The following is a 13,817-nucleotide window of genomic DNA, read 5'->3' as shown; positions in this document are numbered from 1 at the left end:
GATATCAACAACAGATGTTTACTGTCTCAATGACACTTTCAAATAATTCAAAATTAGGCTATATAAGGGAATTGTGTTTATTGCTACACTTGCATTTCGAGTATACATACCCTAAATAGACGTAGTCGGCAGGATTCGAACCTGCGCGGGCGGAGCCCAATGGATTTTTAGTCCATCGCCTTAACCACTCGGCCACGACTACTGATATGTTGTACTGTTTAACACAGCAATGGGATCGACAAACTTTGGAAGCGCCAACATTGATATCAACAACAGACGTTTACTGTCTCAATGAAACTGTCAAATAATTCAAAATGGATTTCTAGTACATCGCCTTAACCACCCAGCCACGACTACGACTATGTTGTACTATTTTACACAACAATGGGATCGACAAATTTTGGAATCATCACATAAGTAATGTGCACCAGCAATGATATCAACAACAGATGTTTACTGTCTCAATGACACTTTCAAATAATTCAAAATTAGGCTATATAAGGGAATTGTGTTTATTGCTACACTTGCATTTCGAGTATACATACCCTAAATAGACGTAGTCGGCAGGATTCGAACCTGCGCGGGCGGAGCCCAATGGATTTTTAGTCCATCGCCTTAACCACTCGGCCACGACTACTGATATGTTGTACTGTTTAACACAGCAATGGGATCGACAAACTTTGGAAGCGCCAACATTGATATCAACAACAGACGTTTACTGTCTCAATGAAACTGTCAAATAATTCAAAATTAGTGCAAGTAGAGAAATTGTGTTTATTGCTACACTTGCATTTCGAGTATACATACCCTAAATAGACGTAGTCAGCAGGATTCGAACCTGCGCAGGCAGAGCCCAATGGATTTCTAGTCCATCGCCTTAACCACTCGGCCACGACTACTGCTATGTTGTACTGTTTAACACAGCAATGGGATCGACAAATTTTGGAATCATCACATAAGTAATGTCCGCCAACATTGATATCAACAATATATGTTTACTGTCTCAATGAAACTGTCAAATAATTCAAAATTAGTCCAAGTAGAGAATTTGTGATTATTGCTACACTTGCATTTCGAGTATACATACCCTAAATAGACGTAGTCGGAAGGATTCGAACCTGTGCTGGCAGAGCCCAATGGATTTCTAGTACATCGCCTTAACCACCCGGCCACGACAACGACTATGTTGTACTATTTTACACAACAATGGGATCGACGAATTTTGAAATAATCACATAAGTAATGTGCGCCAACATTGATATCAACAAGAGATGTTTACTGTCTCAATGACACTTTCAAATAATTCAAAATTAGGCTATATAAGGGAATTGTGTTTATTGTTACACTTGAATTTCGAGTATACATACCCTAAATAGACGTAGTCGGCAGGATTCGAACCTGCGCGGGAGGAGCACAATGGATTTCTAGTCCATCGCCTTAACCACTCGGCCACGACTACTGCTATGATGTACTGTTTAACACAGCAATGGGATCGACAAATTTTAGAAGCACCAACATTGATATCAACAACAGACGTTTACTGTCTCAATGAAACTGTCAAATAATTCAAAATTAGGCCATATAAGGGAATTGTGTTTATTGCTACACTTGCATTTCGAGTATACATACCTAAACAGACGTAGTCGGCAGGATTCGAACCAGTGCAGGCAGAGCCCAATGGATTTCTAGTACATCGCCTTAACCACTCGGCCACGACTACTGCTATGTTGTACTATTTAACACAGCAATGGGATCGACAAATTTTGGAATCATCACAAAAGTAATGTACGCCAACATTGATACCAACAATAGACGTTTACTGTCTCAATGAAACTTTCAAATAATTCAAAATTAGGCCAAGTAGAGAAATTGTGTTTATTGGTACACTTGCATTTCGAGTATACATACCCTAAATAGACTTAGTCGGCAGGATTCGAACCTGCGCGGGCAGAGCCCAATGGATTTCTAGTCCATCGCCTTAACCACTCGGCCACGACTACTGCTATGTTGTACTTTTTAACACAGCAATGGGATCGACAAATTTTGGAATCATCACATAAGTAATGTGCGCCAACATTGATATCAACAATAGACGTTTACTGTCTCAATATGAAACTTTCAAATAATTCAAAATTAGGCCATATAAGGGAATTGTGTTTATTGCTACACTTGCATTTCGAGTATACATACCTAAACAGACGTAGTCGGCAGGATTCGAATCAGCGCGGGCAGAGCCCAATGGATTTCTAGTACATCGCCTTAACCACCCGGCCACGACTACGACTATGTTGTACTATTTTACACAACAATGAGATCGACAAATTTTGGAATAATCACATAAGTAATGTGCGCCAACATTGATATCAACAAGAGATGTTTACTGTCTCAATGACACTTTCAAATAATTCAAAATTAGGCTATATAAGGGAATTGTGTTTATTGCTACACTTGCATTTCGAGTATACATACCCTAAATAGACGTAGTCAGCAGGATTCCAACCTGCGCAGGCAGAGCCCAATGGATTTCTAGTCCATCGCCTTAACCACTCGGCCACGACTACTGTTATGTTGTACTGTTTAACACAGCAATGGGATCGACAAATTTTGGAATCATCACATAAATAATGCGCGCCAACATTGATATCAACAATGAAACTTTCAAATAATTCAAAATTAGTCAAAGTAGAGAAATTGTGTTTATTCCTACACTTGCATTTCGAGTATACATACCCAAAATAGACGTAGTCTGCAGGATGCGAACCTGCGCGGGCAGAGCCCAATGGATTTTTAGTCCATCGCCTTAATCACTCGGCCACGCCTACTGATATGTTGTACTGTTTAACACAGCAATGGGATCGACAAATTTTGGAATCATCACATAAGTAATGTGCGCCAACATTGATATCAACAACAGACGTTTACTGTCTCAATGAAACTGACAAATAATTCAAAATTAGTCCAAGTAGAGAAATTGTGTTTATTGCTACACTTGCATTTCGAGTATACATACCCTAAATAGACGTCGTCAGCAGGATTCAAACCTGCGCGGGCAGAGCCCAATGGATTTCTAGTCCATCGCCATAACCACTCGGCCACGACTACTGCTAGGTTGTACTGTTTAACACAGCAATGGGATCGACAAATTTTGGAGTCATCACATAAGTAATGTGCGCCAACATTGATATCAACAACAGACGTTTACTGTCTCAATGAAACTGACAAATAATTCAAAATTTGTCCATGTCGTGAAATTGTGTTTATTGCTATACTTGCATTTCGAGTATACATACCCAAAATAGACATAGTCGGCAGGATTCGAACCTGCGCGGGCAGAGTCCAATGGATTTCTAGTCCATCGCCTTAACCACTCGGCCACGACTACTGCTATGTTGTACTGTTTAACACAGCAATGGGATCGACAAATTTTGGAATCATGACATAAGTAATGTGTGCCAACATTGATATCAACAACAAATGTTTACTGTCTCATTGAAACTTTCAAATAATTCAAAATTAGGCTATATAAGGGAATTGTGTTTATTGCTACACTTGCATTTCGAGTATACATACCCTAAATAGACGTAGTCGGCAGGATTCGAACCTGCGCGGGCAGAGCCCAATGGATTTCTAGTCCATCGCCTTAACCACTCGGCCACGACTACTGTTATGTTGTACTGTTTAACACAGCAATGGGATCGACAAATTTTGGAATCATCACATAAGTAATGTGCGCCAACATTGATATCAACAATGAAACTTTCAAATAATTCAAAATTAGTCCAAATAGAGAAATTGTGTTTATTGCTACACTTGCAATTCGAGTATACATACCCTAAATAGACGTAGTCAGCAGGATTCGAACCTGCGAAGGGATGTCTAGTACATCGCCTTAACCACTCGGCCACAACTACTGCTATGTTGTACTGTTTAACACAGCAATGGGATTGACACATTTTGGAATAATCACATAAGTAATGTGCGCCAACATTGATATCAACAAGAGATGTTTACTGTCTCAATGACACTTTCAAATAATTCAAAATTAGGCTATATAAGGGAATTGTGTTTATTGGTACACTTGCATTTCGAGTATACATACCCTAAATAGACTTAGTCGGAAGGATTCGAACCTGCGCGGGCAGAGCCCAATGCATTTCCAGTCCATCGCCTTAACCACTCGGCCACGACTACTGCTATGATGTACTGTTTAACACAGCAATGGGATCGACAAATTTTAGAAGCGCCAACATTGATATCAACAACAGACGTTTACTGTCTAAATGAAACTGTCAAATAATTCAAAATTAGTGCAAGTAGAGAAATTGTGTTTATTGGTACACATGCATTTCGAGTATACATATCCTAAATAGACGTAGTCGGCAGGATTCGAACCTGCGCGGGAGGAGCCCAATGGATTTCTAGTCCATCGCCTTAACCACTCGGCCACGACTACTGCTATGATATACTGTTTAACACAGCAATGGGATCGACAAATTTTAGAAGCGCCAACATTGATATCAACAACAGACGTTTAACTGTCTCAATGAAACTGTCAAATAATTCAAAATTAGGCTATATAAGGGAATTGTGTTTATTGCTACACTTGCATTTCGAGTATACATACCTAAACAGACGTAGTCGGCAGGATTCGAACCAGTGCAGGCAGAGCCCAATGGATTTCTAGTACATCGCCTTAACCACTCGGCCACGACTACTGCTATGTTGTACTATTTAACACAGCAATGGGATCGACAAATTTTGGAATCATCACAAAAGTAATGTACGCCAACATTGATACCAACAATAGACGTTTACTGTCTCAATGAAACTTTCAAATAATTCAAAATTAGGCCAAGTAGAGAAATTGTGTTTATTGGTACACTTGCATTTCGAGTATACATACCCTAAATAGACTTAGTCGGCAGGATTCGAACCTGCGCGGGCAGAGCCCAATGGATTTCTAGTCCATCGCCTTAACCACTCGGCCACGACTACTGTTATGTTGTACTGTTTAACACGCAATGGCATCGACAAATTTTGGAACCATAAATAATGTGCGCCAACATTGATATCAACAATGAAACTTTCAAATAATTCAAAATTAGTCCAAGTAGAGAATTTGAGTTTATTGCTACACTTGCATTTCGAGTATTCATACCCTAAATAGACGTAGTCGGCAGGATTCGAACTTGCGCGGGCAGAGTCCAATGGATTTCTAGTCCATCGCCTTAACCACTCGGCCACGACTACTTCTATGCTGTACTGTTTAACACAGCAATGGGATCGACAAATTTTGGAATCATCACATAAGTAATGTGCACCAGCAATGATATCAACAACAGACGTTTACTGTCTCAATGAAACTTTCAAATAATTCAAAATTGGCCATATAAGGGAATTGTGTTTATTGCTACACTTGCATTTCGAGTATACATACCTAAACAGACGTAGTCGGCAGGATTCGAACCAGCCCGGGCAGAGCCCAATGGATTTCTAGTACATCGCCTTAACCACCCAGCCACGACTACGACTATGTTGTACTATTTTACACAACAATGGGATCGACAAATTTTGCAATCATCACATAAGTAATGTGCACCAGCAATGATATCAACAAGAGATGTTTACTGTCTCAATGACACTTTCAAATAATTCAAAATTAGGCTATATAAGGGAATTGTGTTTATTGCTACACTTGCATTTCGAGTATACATACCCTAAATAGACGTAGTAGAAGGATTCGAACCTGCGCGGGCAGAGCCCAATGCATTTCTAGTCCATCGCCTTAACCACTCGGCCACGACTACTGCTATGATGTACTGTTTAACACAGCAATGGGATCGACAAATTTTAGAAGCGCCAACATTGATATCAACAACAGACGTTTACTGTCTAAATGAAACTGTCAAATAATTCAAAATTAGTGCAAGTAGAGAAATTGTGTTTATTGATACACTTTCATTTTGAGTATACATACCCTAAATAGACGTAGTCAGCAGGATTCCAACCTGCGCAGGCAGAGCCCAATGGATTTCTAGTCCATCGCCTTAACCACTCGGCCACGACTACTGCTATGGTGTACTGTTTAACACAGCAATGGGATCGACAAATCTTGGAATCATCACATAAGTAATGTACGCCAACATTGATATCAACAATAGACGTTTACTGTCTCAATGAAACTTTCAAATAATTCAAAATTAGGCCAAGTAGAGAAATTGTGTTTATTGGTACACATGCATTTCGAGTATACATACTCGAAATTGACGTAGTCGGCAGGATTCGAACCTGCGCGGGCAGAGCCCAATGGATTTCTAGTCCATCGCCTTAACCACTCGGCCACGACTACTTCTATGCTGTACTGTTTAACACAGCAATGGGATCGACAAATTTTGGAATCATCACATAAGTAATGTGCACCAGCAATGATATCAACAACAGACGTTTACTGTCTCAATGAAACTTTCAAATAATTCAAAATTGGCCATATAAGGGAATTGTGTTTATTGCTACACTTGCATTTCGAGTATACATACCTAAACAGACGTAGTCGGCAGGATTCGAACCAGCCCGGGCAGAGCCCAATGGATTTCTAGTACATCGCCTTAACCACCCAGCCACGACTACGACTATGTTGTACTATTTTACACAACAATGGGATCGACAAATTTTGCAATCATCACATAAGTAATGTGCACCAGCAATGATATCAACAAGAGATGTTTACTGTCTCAATGACACTTTCAAATAATTCAAAATTAGGCTATATAAGGGAATTGTGTTTATTGCTACACTTGCATTTCGAGTATACATACCCTAAATAGACGTAGTAGAAGGATTCCAACCTGCGCGGGCAGAGCCCAATGCATTTCTAGTCCATCGCCTTAACCACTCGGCCACGACTACTGCTATGATGTACTGTTTAACACAGCAATGGGATCGACAAATTTTAGAAGCGCCAACATTGATATCAACAACAGACGTTTACTGTCTAAATGAAACTGTCAAATAATTCAAAATTAGTGCAAGTAGAGAAATTGTGTTTATTGATACACTTTCATTTTGAGTATACATACCCTAAATAGACGTAGTCAGCAGGATTCCAACCTGCGCAGGCAGAGCCCAATGGATTTCTAGTCCATCGCCTTAACCACTCGGCCACGACTACTGCTATGGTGTACTGTTTAACACAGTAATGGGATCGACAAATCTTGGAATCATCACATAAGTAATGTACGCCAACATTGATATCAACAATAGACGTTTACTGTCTCAATGAAACTTTCAAATAATTCAAAATTAGGCCAAGTAGAGAAATTGTGTTTATTGGTACACATGCATTTCGAGTATACATACTCGAAATTGACGTAGTCGGCAGGATTCGAACCTGCGCGGGCAGAGCCCAATGGATTTCTAGTCCATCGCCTTAACCACTCAGCCACGACTACTGCTATGTTGTACTGTTTAACACAGCAATGGGATCGACAAACTTTGGAAGCGCCAACATTGATATCAACAACAGACGTTTACTGTCTCAATGAAACTGTCAAATAATTCAAAATTAGTGCAAGTAGAGAAATTGTGTTTATTGCTACACTTGCATTTCGAGTATACATACCCTAAATAGACGTAGTCAGCAGGATTCGAACCTGCGCAGGCAGAGCCCAATGGATTTCTAGTCCATCGCCTTAACCACTTGGCCACGACAACTGCTATGTTGTACTGTTTAACACAGCAATGGGATCGACAAATTTTGGAATCATCACATAAGTAATGTCCGCCAACATTGATATCAACAATAGATGTTTACTGTCTCAATGAAACTGTCAAATAATTCAAAATTAGTCTAAGTAGAGAATTTGTGATTATTGCTACACTTGCATTTCGAGTATACATACCCTAAATAGACGTAGTCGGAAGGATTCGAACCTGTGCGGGCAGAGCCCAATGGATTTCTAGTACATCGCCTTAACCACCCGGCCACGACAACGACTATGTTGGACTATTTTACACAACAATGGGATCGACGAATTTTGAAATAATCACATAAGTAATGTGCGCCAACATTGATATCAACAAGAGATGTTTACTGTCTCAATGACACTTTCAAATAATTCAAAATTAGGCTATATAAGGGAATTGTGTTTATTGCTACACTTGCATTTCGAGTATACATACCCTAAATAGACGTAGTCGGCAGGATTCGAACCTGCGCGGGCGGAGCCCAATGGATTTTTAGTCCATCGCCTTAACCACTCGGCCACGACTACTGATATGTTGTACTGTTTAACACAGCAATGGGATCGACAAACTTTGGAAGCGCCAACATTGATATCAACAACAGACGTTTACTGTCTCAATGAAACTGTCAAATAATTCAAAATTAGTGCAAGTAGAGAAATTGTGTTTATTGCTACACTTGCATTTCGAGTATACATCCCCTAAATAGACGTAGTCTACAGGATTCGAACCAGCGCTGCCAGAGCCCAATGGATTTCTAGTCCATCGCCTTAACCACTCGGCCACGACTACTGCTATGTTGTACTGTTTAACACAGCAATGGGATCGACAAATTTTGGAATCATCACATAAATAATGCGCGCCAACATTGATATCAACAATTAAACTTTCAAATAATTCAAAATTAGTCAAAGTAGAGAAATTGTGTTTATTCCTACACTTGCATTTCGAGTATACATACCCTAAATAGACGTCGTCAGCAGGATTCAAACCTGCGCGGGCAGAGCCCAATGGATTTCTAGTCCATCGCCATAACCACTCGGCCACGACTACTGCTAGGTTGTACTGTTTAACACAGCAATGGGATCGACAAATTTTGGAGTCATCACATAAGTAATGTGCGTCAACATTGATATCAACAACAGACGTTTACTGTCTCAATGAAACTGACAAATAATTCAAAATTTGTCCATGTCGAGAAATTGTGTTTATTGCTATACTTGCATTTCGAGTATACATACCCAAAATAGACATAGTCGGCAGGATTCGAACCTGCGCGGGCAGAGTCCAATGAATTTCTAGTCCATCGCCTTAACCACTCGGCCACGACTACTGCTATGCTGTACTGTTTAACACAGCAATGGGATCGACAAATTTTGGAATCATGACATAAGTAATGTGTGCCAACATTGATATCAACAACACATGTTTACTGTCTCATTGAAACTTTCAAATAATTCAAAATTAGGCTATATAAGGGAATTGTGTTTATTGCTACACTTGCATTTCGAGTATACATACCCTAAATAGACGTAGTCGGCAGGATTCGAACCTGCGCGGGCAGAGCCCAATGGATTTCTAGTCCATCGGCTTAACCACTCGGCCACGACTACTGTTATGTTGTACTGTTTAACACAGCAATGGGTAATGTGCGCCAACATTGATATCAACAATAGACGTTTACTGTCTCAATGAAACTTTCAAATAATTCAAAATTAGTCCAAGTAGAGAATTTGTGTTTATTACTACACTTGCATTTTAAGTATACATACCCTAAATAGACGTAGTCGGAAGGATTCGAACCTGCGCGGGCAGAGCCCGATGGATTTCTAGTCCATCGCCTTAACCACTCGGCCACGACTACTGCTATGTTGTACTGTTTAACACAGCAATAGGATCGACAAATTTTGGAATCATCACATAAGTAATGTGCGCCAACATTGATATCAACAATAGACGTTTACTGTCTCAATATGAAAATTTCAAATAATTCAAAATTAGGCCATATAAGGGAATTGTGTTTATTGCTACACTTGCATTTCGAGTATACATACCTAAACAGACGTAGTCGGCAGGATTCGAACCAGCGCGGGCAGAGCCCAATGGATTTCTAGTACATCGCCTTAACCACCCGGCCACGACTACGACTATGTTGTACTATTTTACACAACAATGAGATCGACAAATTTTGGAATAATCACATAAGTAATGTGCGCCAACATTGATATCAACAAGGGATGTTTACTGTCTCAATGACACTTTCAAATAATTCAAAATTAGGCTATATAAGGGAATTGTGTTTATTGGTACACTTGCATTTCGAGTATACATACCCTAAATAGACTTAGTCGGAAGGATTCGAACCTGCGCGGGCAGAGCCCAATGCATTTCTAGTCCATCGCCTTAACCACTCGGCCACGACTACTGCTATGATGTACTGTTTAACACAGCAATGGGATCGACAAATTTTAGAAGCGCCAACATTGATATCAACAACAGACGTTTACTGTCTAAATGAAACTGTCAAATAATTCAAAATTAGTGCAAGTAGAGAAATTGTGTTTATTGGTACACATGCATTTCGAGTATACATACCCTAAATAGACGTAGTCGGCAGGATTCCAACCTGCGCAGGCAGAGCCCAATGGATTTCTCGTCCATCGCCTTAACCACTCGGCCACGACTACTGTTATGTTGTACTGTTTAACACAGCAATGGGATCGACAAATTTTGGAATCATCACATAAATAATGCGCGCCAACATTGATATCAACAATGAAACTTTCAAATAATTCAAAATTAGTCAAAGTAGAGAAATTGTGTTTATTCCTACACTTGCATTTCGAGTATACATACCCAAAATAGACGTAGTCTGCAGGATGCGAACCTGCGCGGGCAGAGCCCAATGGATTTTTAGTCCATCGCCTTAACCACTCGGCCACGACTACTGCTATGTTGTACTGTTTAACACAGCAATGGGATCGACACATTTTGGAATCATCACATAAGTAATGTGCGCCAACATTGATATCAACAACAGACGTTTACTGTCTCAATGAAACTGACAAATAATTCAAAATTAGTCCAAGTAGAGAAATTGTGTTTATTGCTACACTTGCATTTCGAGTATACATACCCTAAATAGACGTCGTCAGCAGGATTCAAACCTGCGCGGGCAGAGCCCAATGGATTTCTAGTCCATCGCCATAACCACTCGGCCACGACTACTGCTAGGTTGTACTGTTTAACACAGCAATGGGATCGACAAATTTTGGAGTCATCACATAAGTAATGTCCGCCATCATTGACATCAACAACAGACGTTTACTGTCTCAATGAAACTGACAAATAATTCAAAATTTGTCCATGTCGAGAAATTGTGTTTATTGCTACACTTGCATTTCGAGTATACATACCCAAAATAGACGTATTCGGCAGGATTCGAACCTGCGCGGGTAGAGTCCAATGGATTTCTAGTCCATCGCCTTAACCACTCGGCCACGACTACTGCTATGTTGTACTGTTTAACACAGCAATGGGATCGACAAATTTTGGAATCATGACATAAGTAATGTGTGCCAACATTGATATCAACAACAAATGTTTACTGTCTCATTGAAACTTTCAAATAATTCAAAATTAGGCTATATAAGGGAATTGTGTTTATTGCTACAGTTGCATTTCGAGTATACATACCCTAAATAGACGTAGTCGGCAGGATTCGAACCTGCGCGGGCAGAGCCCAATGGATTTTTAGTCCATCGCCTTAACCACTCGGCCACGACTACTGTTTTGTTGTACTGTTTAACACAGCAATGGGATCGACAAATTTTGGAATCATCACATAAGTAATGTGCGCCAACATTGATATCAACAATGAAACTTTCAAATAATTCAAAATTAGTCCAAATAGAGAAATTGTGTTTATTGCTACACTTGCAATTCGAGTATACATACCCTAAATAGACGTAGTCAGCAGGATTCGAACCTGCGAATGGATGTCTAGTACATCGCCTTAACCACTCGGCCACGACTACTGCTATGTTGTACTGTTTAACACAGCAATAGGATCGACAAATTTTGGAATCATCACATAAGTAATGTGCGCCAACATTGATATCAACAATAGACGTTTACTGTCTCAATATGAAAATTTCAAATAATTCAAAATTAGGCCATATAAGGGAATTGTGTTTATTGCTACACTTGCATTTCGAGTATACATACCTAAACAGACGTAGTCGGCAGGATTCGAACCAGCGCCGGCAGAGCCCAATGGATTTCTAGTACATCGCCTTAACCACCCGGCCACGACTACGACTATGTTGTACTATTTTACACAACAATGAGATCGACAAATTTTGGAATAATCACATAAGTAATGTGCGCCAACATTGATATCAACAAGAGATGTTTACTGTCTCAATGACACTTTCAAATAATTCAAAATTAGGCTATATAAGGGAATTGTGTTTATTGGTACACTTGCATTTCGAGTATACATACCCTAAATAGACTTAGTCGGAAGGATTCGAACCTGCGCGGGCAGAGCTCAATGCATTTCTAGTCCATCGCCTTAACCACTCGGCCACGACTACTGCTATGGTGTACTGTTTAACACAGCAATGGGATCGACAAATTTTAGAAGCGCCAACATTGATATCAACAACAGACGTTTACTGTCTAAATGAAACTGTCAAATAATTCAAAATTAGGCTATATAAGGGAATTGTGTTTATTGCTACACTTGCATTTCGAGTATACATACCCTAAATAGACGTAGTCAGCAGGATTCCAACCTGCGCAGGCAGAGCCCAATGGATTTCTAGTCCATCGCCTTAACCACTCGGCCACGACTACTGTTATGTTGTACTGTTTAACACAGCAATGGGATCGACAAATTTTGGAATCATCACATAAGTAATGTGCGCCAACATTGATATCAACAAGAGATGTTTACTGTCTCAATGACACTTTCAAATAATTCAAAATTAGGCTATATAAGGGAATTGTGTTTATTGCTACACTTGCATTTCGAGTATACATACCCTAAATAGACGTAGTCAGCAGGATTCCAACCTGCGCAGGCAGAGCCCAATGGATTTCTAGTCCATCGCCTTAACCACTCGGCCACGACTACTGTTATGTTGTAATGTTTAACACAGCAATGGGATCGACAAATTTTGGAATCATCACATAAATAATGCGCGCCAACATTGATATCAACAATGAAACTTTCAAATAATTCAAAATTAGTCAAAGTAGAGAAATTGTGTTTATTCCTACACTTGCATTTCGAGTATACATACCCAAAATAGACGTAGTCTGCAGGATGCGAACCTGCGCGGGCAGAGCCCAATGGATTTTTAGTCCATCGCCTTAACCACTCGGCCACGACTACTGCTATGTTGTACTGTTTAACACAGCAATGGGATCGACAAATTTTGGAATCATCACATAAGTAATGTGCGCCAACATTGATATCAACAACAGACGTTTACTGTCTCAATGAAACTGACAAATAATTCAAAATTAGTCCAAGTAGAGAAATTGTGTTTATTGCTACACTTGCATTTCGAGTATACATACCCTAAATAGACGTCGTCAGCAGGATTCAAACCTGCGCGGGCAGAGCCCAATGGATTTCTAGTCCATCGCCATAACCACTCGGCCACGACTACTGCTAGGTTGTACTGTTTAACACAGCAATGGGATCGACAAATTTTGGAGTCATCACATAAGTAATGTGCGCCAACATTGACATCAACAACAGACGTTTACTGTCTCAATGAAACTGACAAATAATTCAAAATTTGTCCATGTCGAGAAATTGTGTTTATTGCTACACTTGCATTTCGAGTATACATACCCAAAATAGACATATTCGGCAGGATTCGAACCTGCGCGGGCAGAGTCCAATGGATTTCTAGTCCATCGCCTTAACCACTCGGCCACGACTACTGTTATGTTGTACTGTTTAACACAGCAATGGGATCGACAAATTTTGGAATCATCACATAAGTAATGTGCGCCAACATTGATATCAACAATGAAACTTTCAAATAATTCAAAATTAG

The 13,817-nt window shown here is 39.9% G+C and overlaps 16 non-coding genes across 16 annotated transcripts; all 16 read right to left on the bottom strand.

Annotated features, from left to right (window-relative positions):
* Positions 1-120: 120 nt before the first annotated feature.
* TRNAF-AAA (transfer RNA phenylalanine (anticodon AAA)) lies at positions 121-202 on the bottom strand. The gene has a single exon. It is a non-coding gene; the product is annotated as a tRNA-Phe (tRNA).
* A 353-nt stretch (positions 203-555) lies between these two features.
* On the bottom strand, positions 556-637 carry TRNAF-AAA (transfer RNA phenylalanine (anticodon AAA)). Its single transcript has one exon. It is a non-coding gene; the product is annotated as a tRNA-Phe (tRNA).
* Positions 638-817: 180 nt separating this feature from the next.
* Positions 818-899, bottom strand: TRNAS-AGA (transfer RNA serine (anticodon AGA)). The gene has a single exon. It is a non-coding gene; the product is annotated as a tRNA-Ser (tRNA).
* A 1,019-nt stretch (positions 900-1,918) lies between these two features.
* On the bottom strand, positions 1,919-2,000 carry TRNAS-AGA (transfer RNA serine (anticodon AGA)). Its single transcript has one exon. It is a non-coding gene; the product is annotated as a tRNA-Ser (tRNA).
* Positions 2,001-2,740: 740 nt separating this feature from the next.
* On the bottom strand, positions 2,741-2,822 carry TRNAF-AAA (transfer RNA phenylalanine (anticodon AAA)). Its single transcript has one exon. It is a non-coding gene; the product is annotated as a tRNA-Phe (tRNA).
* Positions 2,823-3,580: 758 nt separating this feature from the next.
* TRNAS-AGA (transfer RNA serine (anticodon AGA)) lies at positions 3,581-3,662 on the bottom strand. The gene has a single exon. It is a non-coding gene; the product is annotated as a tRNA-Ser (tRNA).
* Positions 3,663-4,109: 447 nt separating this feature from the next.
* On the bottom strand, positions 4,110-4,191 carry TRNAS-GGA (transfer RNA serine (anticodon GGA)). The gene has a single exon. It is a non-coding gene; the product is annotated as a tRNA-Ser (tRNA).
* A 180-nt stretch (positions 4,192-4,371) lies between these two features.
* TRNAS-AGA (transfer RNA serine (anticodon AGA)) lies at positions 4,372-4,453 on the bottom strand. The gene has a single exon. It is a non-coding gene; the product is annotated as a tRNA-Ser (tRNA).
* Positions 4,454-4,913: 460 nt separating this feature from the next.
* On the bottom strand, positions 4,914-4,995 carry TRNAS-AGA (transfer RNA serine (anticodon AGA)). Its single transcript has one exon. It is a non-coding gene; the product is annotated as a tRNA-Ser (tRNA).
* Positions 4,996-6,267: 1,272 nt separating this feature from the next.
* TRNAS-AGA (transfer RNA serine (anticodon AGA)) lies at positions 6,268-6,349 on the bottom strand. The gene has a single exon. It is a non-coding gene; the product is annotated as a tRNA-Ser (tRNA).
* A 1,017-nt stretch (positions 6,350-7,366) lies between these two features.
* Positions 7,367-7,448, bottom strand: TRNAS-AGA (transfer RNA serine (anticodon AGA)). The gene has a single exon. It is a non-coding gene; the product is annotated as a tRNA-Ser (tRNA).
* A 740-nt stretch (positions 7,449-8,188) lies between these two features.
* TRNAF-AAA (transfer RNA phenylalanine (anticodon AAA)) lies at positions 8,189-8,270 on the bottom strand. Its single transcript has one exon. It is a non-coding gene; the product is annotated as a tRNA-Phe (tRNA).
* Positions 8,271-9,271: 1,001 nt separating this feature from the next.
* On the bottom strand, positions 9,272-9,353 carry TRNAS-AGA (transfer RNA serine (anticodon AGA)). The gene has a single exon. It is a non-coding gene; the product is annotated as a tRNA-Ser (tRNA).
* Positions 9,354-10,606: 1,253 nt separating this feature from the next.
* On the bottom strand, positions 10,607-10,688 carry TRNAF-AAA (transfer RNA phenylalanine (anticodon AAA)). Its single transcript has one exon. It is a non-coding gene; the product is annotated as a tRNA-Phe (tRNA).
* Positions 10,689-11,446: 758 nt separating this feature from the next.
* On the bottom strand, positions 11,447-11,528 carry TRNAF-AAA (transfer RNA phenylalanine (anticodon AAA)). Its single transcript has one exon. It is a non-coding gene; the product is annotated as a tRNA-Phe (tRNA).
* A 1,531-nt stretch (positions 11,529-13,059) lies between these two features.
* TRNAF-AAA (transfer RNA phenylalanine (anticodon AAA)) lies at positions 13,060-13,141 on the bottom strand. The gene has a single exon. It is a non-coding gene; the product is annotated as a tRNA-Phe (tRNA).
* Between the last annotated feature and the right edge of the window lie 676 nt (positions 13,142-13,817).

Source organism: Saccoglossus kowalevskii, chromosome 4 (assembly GCF_978046115.1).
Source record: "Saccoglossus kowalevskii chromosome 4, keSacKowa6.1, whole genome shotgun sequence".
NCBI lineage: Eukaryota > Metazoa > Hemichordata > Enteropneusta > Harrimaniidae > Saccoglossus > Saccoglossus kowalevskii.
Note: the sequence above shows the minus strand (reverse complement) of the source record. Positions and strands in the feature narration are given on the sequence as shown.